This window comes from Poecilia reticulata, linkage group LG12 (genome assembly GCF_000633615.1).
Source record: "Poecilia reticulata strain Guanapo linkage group LG12, Guppy_female_1.0+MT, whole genome shotgun sequence".
Lineage (NCBI taxonomy): Eukaryota > Metazoa > Chordata > Actinopteri > Cyprinodontiformes > Poeciliidae > Poecilia > Poecilia reticulata.
Window position 1 is genome coordinate 1 of NC_024342.1, and position 9,291 is coordinate 9,291.

Consider the following 9,291-nt stretch of genomic DNA (forward strand, 5'->3'; position numbering starts at 1 on the left):
AAAGTTAATTTTCAGTTTACTTAGATTGTGGACAGCTCCGACATGCTGAAAAGCAGTATATCTGGCTATTTTTATCTGGAATCAGGTCTAATTCTTATGTTTTAATAGAGTTGAAGCCAAAATCGCTTTATCTCAGGGAAAAAAGTAATAAATGGACATCTTGAGTTTACGAAGCTCCACAGTTAATACCAATTTAGTTAGATGTTGACCAGCTTCAAAATGATGAAAAGCAGTACATCTGGCTGTTTTAAACTGGAATCAGGTCTAAGTCTTACGTTTCAATGTAGTTGAACAAAAATCGCTTTATCTCAGCGAAAGAAGTAATAAATCGACTTGTTTGGTTTACGAAGCTCCACAGTTAAATTTCAGTTTAGTTAGATGTTGGACAGCTCTGAAATGCTGAGAAGCAGTATATCTGGCTGTTTTAAACTTGAATCAGTTCTAATTCTCATGTTTCAATAAAGTTGAAGCCAAAATCGCTTTATCTCAGCAAAAGAAGTAATAAATGGACATCTTGAGTTTACAAAGCTCCACAGTTAAGTTCCAATTTAGTTAGATGTTGGACAGCTCCAAAATGCTGAGAAGCTTTATATCTTGCTGTTTTAAACTAGAATCAGGTCTAAGTCTCACGTTTCAGTAGAGTGCATGATCCAATGATCGGCGATCATTGGCTCTTGTTGCCGATACCGATAACCTGCATCTCATTTTGCAGCCTGCCTTTGCAGCTGGTCTCCTCTTTCCTTCACACAATCCTAAGCAATGTGGAATCCCAAGGTGTTGCCAGGACAGCCAAGAAACATAGTCCCTCCAGCATGTCCTGGAGGCCCCTGGGCCTCCTCCCGGTGGGACATGCCCGGAACACCTCACCAGGGAGGCGTCCAGGAGGCATCCTGACCAGATGCCCATCCTGACTGTTTCACCCTATGGAGCAATGAAAGTAAATAAAAAGATGTTACTTTCAGTATTTATTTACTGGAGGGTTTTTTGTTTGTACTGCAGAACTACTGCTAGCTCCTCACGTCAGCAGCTCTGACGGAGCCTGTGCTGTTTCGTAGCGCTGCTATTGCACCTCCGACACTTTGGACTGAACCATTGTTCTAACAATGGCTCATTCTTATTTTTTGTTAGGTGTATGGCAGATTTATTTCGGTCTTTGTTTCTGTTGTCTTTTCATATAGGTATTGTTTAAATACTGAGGTGTCTTTTATGATTTATTTGGCGGGGACACTAGGTTTCTCTAAGATTGGGGGGATCCGTACCCGCCCATGCATTCACCTGCACCTCTCCTTTCCCTCTCTGATCTCCACACACTAAATATTCCTCATCACCCTCATCTCCCTGCTCTCCCTTCACATTTGTTTCTCTTCCCACTTCACTTTCAACCTCACCACCATTCACCCCATCACACAGATCTTCGTGCTTCCATACTTTCCCACACACACACAATTTTTTTATGTTTTCTCACTGTCCACAACTGACACCTCAACCATACTTTAAGTGGGGTCCGCAGCGGCGGCGGGCCCCACCGCAGCGCCCACCCACCCCCTGACTACAGGAAAAACAGTAGAAAAAAAAGGCCAAAGTAAGAAAATATACGAACACTCACACTCTTCTTCCACTCACACCCTCCTCTCATACGAAGAAGTGACTGTAACATAAGGGTAAATTTCCATCCCATTATCTTGTTCTTTAATTACATGCAGTAGACACTTTTTTAAGGCAATTGGGTTTTTGACAGTAGTCTTGTACTCTGTAGTCATCCAGTGGTCTTGCTGGAGGCTGTTGCTAGTGGTCTGGCTCAGCAGTTGGATCAACACTGCTGAGCCAGTTTTTTTGTTGAATGGAATATGTATCTCACATCACCTTCCCACCAATTGCCATTTTCTCTGAAAATGTCTCAGCAGTAAAAGTTTCAAATTAGTCTTTCTTAAGATTTAGGAACTGTACATACACAGTCCTGAACTCTGAAAACACACTAACTTATTCAGCACAGCATTCAGCACAGTATGCCCGCAAGAGTCTTTCTTGATATTTTGACGCCTCTAAAGAACCATCAATATTTATATCCATAATGTTTACTGTGATTCAAAGTTCAGCTGCTGATTTCAACACTCCATGTTCCTGTGGGAAGGATAAATGCTGGTTGTGCTGCTGTTTGTGTTAGCTGATAACAAATCGGCATGTAAAGGGTATCTACTTCAAATTTTCCACTCAGCCTCTCTGCCTATAGCAATGGTAGAACTGACTCAGTGACCTTGTGCCAATTTGCTGATAACACATCGGTGCAGATTCTGAGTTGTCCAAGACATGATTATCCTAACTGCTTAAGTAGACGGCAACTTAATTTGAGAAGAAGTCTACTGGATTTTTTTTTTGGTACATAAGATTGATTTGTTGGTCAGTAATTTTCTATATGTCATCAAAGTTTGACTGTAACAAGGACTAGGCACAAGAAAGACATAATAAACTAGCAATACTAATAAAGGACTGAGCCAAAGTAACAAGGCTGATCTAACAAAAGAAAAGAAACTAAAAAAGCACTGAAATAAACTCCAAAACAACTAAGACAACCCAAGATGCTGACAGTAGCATGTCTTGTACACTGTCGTAATCCAGTGGTCTTGCTGGGGGCTGTTGCTAGAGGTCTGGCCTAATTAGTCTCCACTAATGATTCTTTAGGAGTTCTTTTTAGTGCTGTCCATCGATTACAAAATGTTATCAGATTAATCACACTGATGCTGGGATTAATCACGATAGACCACACTGCTTTATCTTTGTAAGCTTGAAATGTAAAAATGCATGTTGTCCTGAAAATGTTGAAGAAAATATTTTGATTTCTCAAACAAAAAATCTCAGTTTTCCATTTTTATTTATTTTTTTTACTAAGGACAGTTTAAAAGAAGTAATAATGTTCAAAATGTAATTTAGAAATGTCACTATATTCTGGATGTGCTTCATTGTAAGGATAATTCATTATTGCAATGAGTACATACTACCTTGGTTCATCCAAATGTTCATCACAGTGTTTTTTAAAGAGGAATTTGCAATTTAGCACCAGTCTGTCTCTCCTCACTCATCTTCTCACTTGCATTTGCAGACATAAGTGACCGCAGTAAAAGACTGTGAACTAGGAGGCTTTTAGGTTGAAATAGGTAATGTGATTAATCTGCATTATGTAATATTTACATGTAAAATTTATTTGAGTACGGTGGGCAGGTGGGTTAGGGACGGGGGAGGGGAGGGTGCGCTCATGCCACCCCCCACAAGATGCTGCCTTGGGCGGTTGTCCATGTCACCCATATCAGAAATCCACACCACACACAGGCCCCACTTCAAGCATCCCTCCCTTCATCCTTCACCCAGGGCCGGCCCAAGCCTCCATGGGGCCCTAAGCAAAATTTGATTTTGGAACCGTCTGTTTCAGCTAATAATGTGGATTGCTGCAATCAACAGTCAGATGATTAGATCATTTGCATATTTACTATAAACTTATTGTGTCTCTGACAGTGCTGTTTAGATTCTATTCTATATGAATATCTGCATGTCTAGTGGTAGTGAAGGCAACAAAAAATGTAGTATGCACTGGACTGGAGACATACTCATGACATGCTTTGATTAAATTAGTTTCTCTTACGTGTAATTCCAATAGCTAAAAATTAAATATATGCTGGGTGAGTTTTTCTTGTCTGATAATGGGAACCAGTATTGGGCTGATTCTGTGCCTTCAAATATTTTGAAATACAGTCCTCATGGAGATTTTCACATAATTTCTATGTTGATGTAAAAATAATGTTTGTTTTAGTCACATAAATTATCATGCTCAGCAGCAAACAACATATTTCCAAAAGAGTCCAGCCTTGTGCTGACCACTGAGCCAGCCTATCTGATTTATTTCTCCAGCTTGGAAAGGTCTGCCTTAGAGATGCTTCCACCCCAGCACACCATAGCAAGACGCTGGAGATAACAGACTGATAAAACAACCCCAGCAGCTTTCCACAGATGTCAAAGGATCTCAGCCTCCTCAGGTAGTACATCCTAGCCTGAGTCATCTTAAGCTACTTGGTGTTGATTGTCCAGGGGCGGATCTAGTAAAATATCTATGAGGTGGTAAGAGGGGGGCAGGGATTTTCCAGAAGAATCGGATTGTTCCTGAATGTCAAATTACTATATTGCACTTTGGTCACAGCGTTGTCCCATATAAGCGACACCTCAGTCAACACCTCCACACAATAATTCACCATGAGTGACAACTTTTTTTCATCGCAGATGCAACATGTGTCTCTGTACAGCAGGGGTCCCCAAACTACGGCCCGCGGGCCGGATCCGGCCCGCCTCCACATTTGGTCCGGCCCCCTGAACAATACCTGAGAATATTCAGATGTTTTTTTTTCATTTACCGTATTTTCCGGACTATAAGCCGTTTATATGTGGATTTTTCTTCAACCACCAGGGGGCTCTTTAGCAGGAAGTGAATCATTGGAAGTCTGGTTACTTGCGCGCCAACACTGAGCCCACAAGCAGCAAAATGAGTAAGAAACAGATCAGATGTCTTTGGAAAGTTTCTTTGCAAAGGGGAAAAGGCCCAGGGAAGAGACAGCAGAATGGATTTATCCCGGACCGCTAGGTGAGTCCCACATTACAAGCCACTCTGCGTAACCGGCTGCTAATGAGGCAATGAAGCTTCAAACTGCTTTGCCACGTCGAGACCAGGCAGGCTGTGGATATAAGCAACACTTCGGGTGTTATTGTCTCTCATCACTCCCAGATGGGACCGTCTCAYTGCAGAGAAACAAGCTCAGGGCTCCCGTTAGTCATTATCGTGAGTTAAAATTTTCACGAAAGTAAAATGTTCGTTTTTGTGGCGCTTCTGTTATTTTGAAGGGATATATAAACGTTACCATAGCGACCAGAGTCAGAGCGTTGGAGAGGAGATGAGTAGAGCTTGTCAGTCTCAAGTCTGGTTTAGACGGCAAGATTTAAGAATTGTCGGCCGATTCTCCAAAGCTCTGTGACCACAGCTTATATAGTACAACAGGTTCGATCGGTTCGTGTGTCCAAGGCAGGAGCAACACAAACCGATTCCAGTCACGAACATCCCGATTCCAGAGGATAATCCAGTATACACCTAACATAGCGGGAATTTAGAATAACCAAACACGGATGACGATGCAGAAGTGTAGTGTGGAGTCATTTTAAGAGATAAAAGATGTAACAAAAAGAAAAGGTGGTGGGTAAAAGACGACGGGAGCAGCCGCTCTATTTGCTGCATTATGATTTGGAGGTGGATATGTTTTTTCATAGTTAACATTTTTAACTGAATAAACATAATAATGATCTTTAGATTTAATAATAAACATTTCCACATATGATCTCCGATATCCACCGGACTCTCAGTTGCGCGATATGTCAGCTGTTTGGGATTCCCCTCTGTTCTGACGTCACTGCGCTTTTTGATTGGCTACTTGTCACATTCAGCTGGTTTTATTCTCGTTCCAAGTCAGGGAAAACCCCACAGGCTGCGATAAAAGGGCCAAGACAACCCAAATAGGGCATATTAATCAGTATTTAGCGGGAACACCAACATGCAGAAGCCCCCCTTCTCCTCTCCCCCCCGGGCCGCAACAAAATTTCCAAGTCTTGACCGGTCCGCGTTAATAAAAAGGTGGACCACTGATTTAGCACATGCTAGTAGCAGACACGAAGGATCAGCACTTTTACTGTTACAGTTACCATTCGGAAATTACCGTAATCAGTTCAGTTAAATCTAATCTTGGCAACTTTTTTCTTTTTCAACCCTAATAAATGTGATATTCAATTGGCCTGTTATGACTCAAATTTTGGGTGTCCGCCCCCCGCTGCTGAAGTTGCATCGTTGTGAAAAACCGGCAGAGATATCTGAGGCTTAGATGTATGTTTGCTGATTAAAAAACAAAAAAGCAACTTTGGGGTTGTGGCTTATGGTCCAGTGCGGCTCATAGTTCGGAAAATACGGACTATAATCCTTGGAGTAAAGGGGGAGGCGATGGGTGACAATAGACACGTAACTCACGTTATTGCCTGGATTTTACGGCGCCACCTTAAGTACCTGAACTTCACATTTTAATGGATAAAAAGCGCAATACGACTTGGTCGCGTTACTTAGAGTAACGCGACAGTTTTCTAGACATGTAGTGAAGTAGAAAATACAGATACTTACTGTAAAATGTAGTGGAGTAAAAGTAGAAAGTATCCATTATTAAATCTACTTAAGTAAAGTACAGATACACGAAAATTGTACTTAAGTACAGTAACGAAGTACTTGTACTTCATTACTTCCCACCACTGGCCATAACTATTTATTGAATTCATAGTCGCCAGCTGGGGTGGCAACAGGGGTGGCAAGGCTCTCATTTGGGGTGGCAACTACCACCCCAGTAGATCCGCCCTTGCCTCTGTCCCTCCTGAAGTCCAGAAGTAACGAGTTCCTTCAACTTGTGTTTAGCTGCATACAGTTTCTATAGCACCAGACAACAAAGTTCCTCACCAGCCTCATGAACTCCTCTTCGCTGTCTTTGATGCACCCCATGATGGCAGTGTCATCAGCGTACTTTTGAATAAAACACATTTCAGAGTTGTAACAGAAGTCTGAAGTATACAGGATGAAGAGGATGGGTGACAGCCCCATCCCTTGTGGGGCTCCAGTGTTGCTGACCACAGTGTCAGACGTGATGTTATTCATCCTAACAAACTGTGGTCTGTTGGTAAGGCAGCTGTAAATTCAGGTGACCATGCAGAAGTCCAATTTCATTCTGGTATGTTTTTCCAGAAAAGCGGGGGGCTGGATCATATTAAAGGCACTCAAAAAATCCAGGAAGACAATCCTGACGTTGCCACTTCCCTTGTCCACGTGCGACTGAGCTCAAAGTAGGAGATAGATAATGGGATCCTCCACTCCAACCTCTTCCCTGTAGGCAAACTACAGGTGTCTTCAGCGTCCTTTACCTACATTCTGAGGTGGTCAAGGAAGAGCTTCTCTAGAGTCTTCATCAGATGTGATGTCGGTGCCACCGGTCTAAAGTCATTCAGCTCACTGGGCCTGCTCTTCTTAAGGACAGGAATGATGCAGGATGCCTTCCACAGTGTGGGCACGATCCCAATTTCCAGGCTAAGGTTGAAGAGGTAAATAAGGTTGAAGATTCATTGTAATGGATTCCCGAGCTCAGTAGCATAGATCTTGAGAATCCAAGGGGATATTCTGTCGGGTCCTGCAGCTTTTTGGCTTCCTCAGTTCTGCCTTCAACTGATCAGCCATAAAGTGTGGAAGAGCCTACATGGAGGGAAAGAATGGAGAGGGGCTACTAAGCTGCCTTGGAGGAGGAGGTTGGGTCAGGGGGTTGGTATGGGATAGAGGTAAGGCAAGGATGCCATGATGGTGGAATGACTGCACCTGCTGGCAAGGAGGAGGATGTACTGGAGGTGAGCACTGGGGCAGAGTAGATGTAGTGATGGTGGTGGGTGAAGCATAATGGCTAAATCTATTGAAAACGTTATTCAGTTCCTTAGCTCTCTCTTTACTTCCTCCCTCTTTGCTGGTCTGAGCTTTGTGCCCTGTAATGGTTCTAAAACTATCCCAGACATCACTTAAGCAGTTTTCCCTCAGTTTCTGCTCCACCTTCCTCCTATAGCAGTCTTTTGCCTCACTCAGACAACGTTTCACCTCCCTTTGTGCTGCCTTTATTTTCTCCTTATCTTTAGTCCTGAAGACTGCTTTCTTCTGGTTGAGTACAGCCTTGACTCCCTGTGTTACACATGGTTTATTATTTTGGCAACATCGAACATTCTTGGGGGGGGGGTGAGGGCGTGAGCACCATGTCTACACAGAAATTAAGATAATCTGAGACAGTAAATCATCCCCTCTAGATCCTCATCATGAGCTCCCAGCAGCACATCCCAATTTGTGATGTTGAAACAATCTCTCAGGGCCTCCTCTGCTTCAGGAGTGCATCTTCTGATGGAGCAAGTGGAGACACCCTGCCTTTGGACCAGTGGGGGGTACTGAACCAGGTTGTGGTCTGACTTGCCCAGTGGGGGGAGGGCAACAGCCTACATCCATCTTTTACATTGGTGTGCAGTAAATCAAATACCCTATTTTTCCTGGTGGGGCAATCGACAACCTGCTGAAAAGGCAGCAAGAGTGGAATCCAAGGTGACATAATTAAAATGATTAAAATCTCCAGATATTATTATGAGGGCTTCAAGTTGTTGCAACTAAAGTTGTGCTGTGACACAACATCAATGATGTGACACAATACCAAACACTGAGAAGTTTTAATTATTTTTATCAAATATAATGAAGCCAAAAGGATCTCAGAAATATATAGGGCCAACCACAAGAATAAACTCATTTAGAATTAAAACTCAGTTTGACACAAATATGAAGTCACTAGCATAAATATTTGGCTGTTGAACTGGACCGTTGAATATCTCTATCGAGCTAATTTTCTATTAGCAGCTCCACAAATCCTTTGGATAAACATTAAATTGACCAAGACACATTTATCTTGGCTTTTTTCTATTCTTCCCCTTTCTTTTCTCTGTACTTGAAGGATAAGTCGTTGTTTGACATTGACTTTACTTATCTTCCACCGGTGCTTTGGAGGTTTGAATGCACACAGCAGCTCATATTGGTGAAGTGTGACCACTAGGAGCCCAGGAGCAATTTTTTTTCTTTTCTTTATTTTATAAAGACTGATTTCTAGATGTTCAAATATTTTTTTAATTACAACTTTATCAATAATTTGTGTGTTTTAGTTAATATAATCATGTAGAAATCATTACTTAAAAACAAAAAATCTATTCCACTCAGCCACTTAGTTTGTTTTGCTTTGGGCTGGCCCTGTCTCCACTACACCGTGTGCCATAATTGCACAGCAATGGCTGTGTACATTAACTGCGACAGAGCAAAGTGTCATTCAGCCCAACTACACCAAACCTTCCGACAACACACCAGGAAATTGAAGTTAAAGTTACAAAAATTTGAATAATAATCAAAATTTGAAACATTAAGTACTGTGTATTTTTCTGAGCCATGTTGGGAGTTGAAGACCAATAAATGCAAATATTGGTATAAGTTTTTAAAATTACCAATATTTTCAATGCTGTCAGTAATAATGAGTAAAAAAACAGATTTTTCTTTACAATACAGTCATAAATGATTCGTAACTTCATGATGTGTTACAATTTCAAGAATAAAACATATTATATAGTAAAAGGGACACACTCTTTCTAAGAAAAAGTCATTATTTTTCAAAA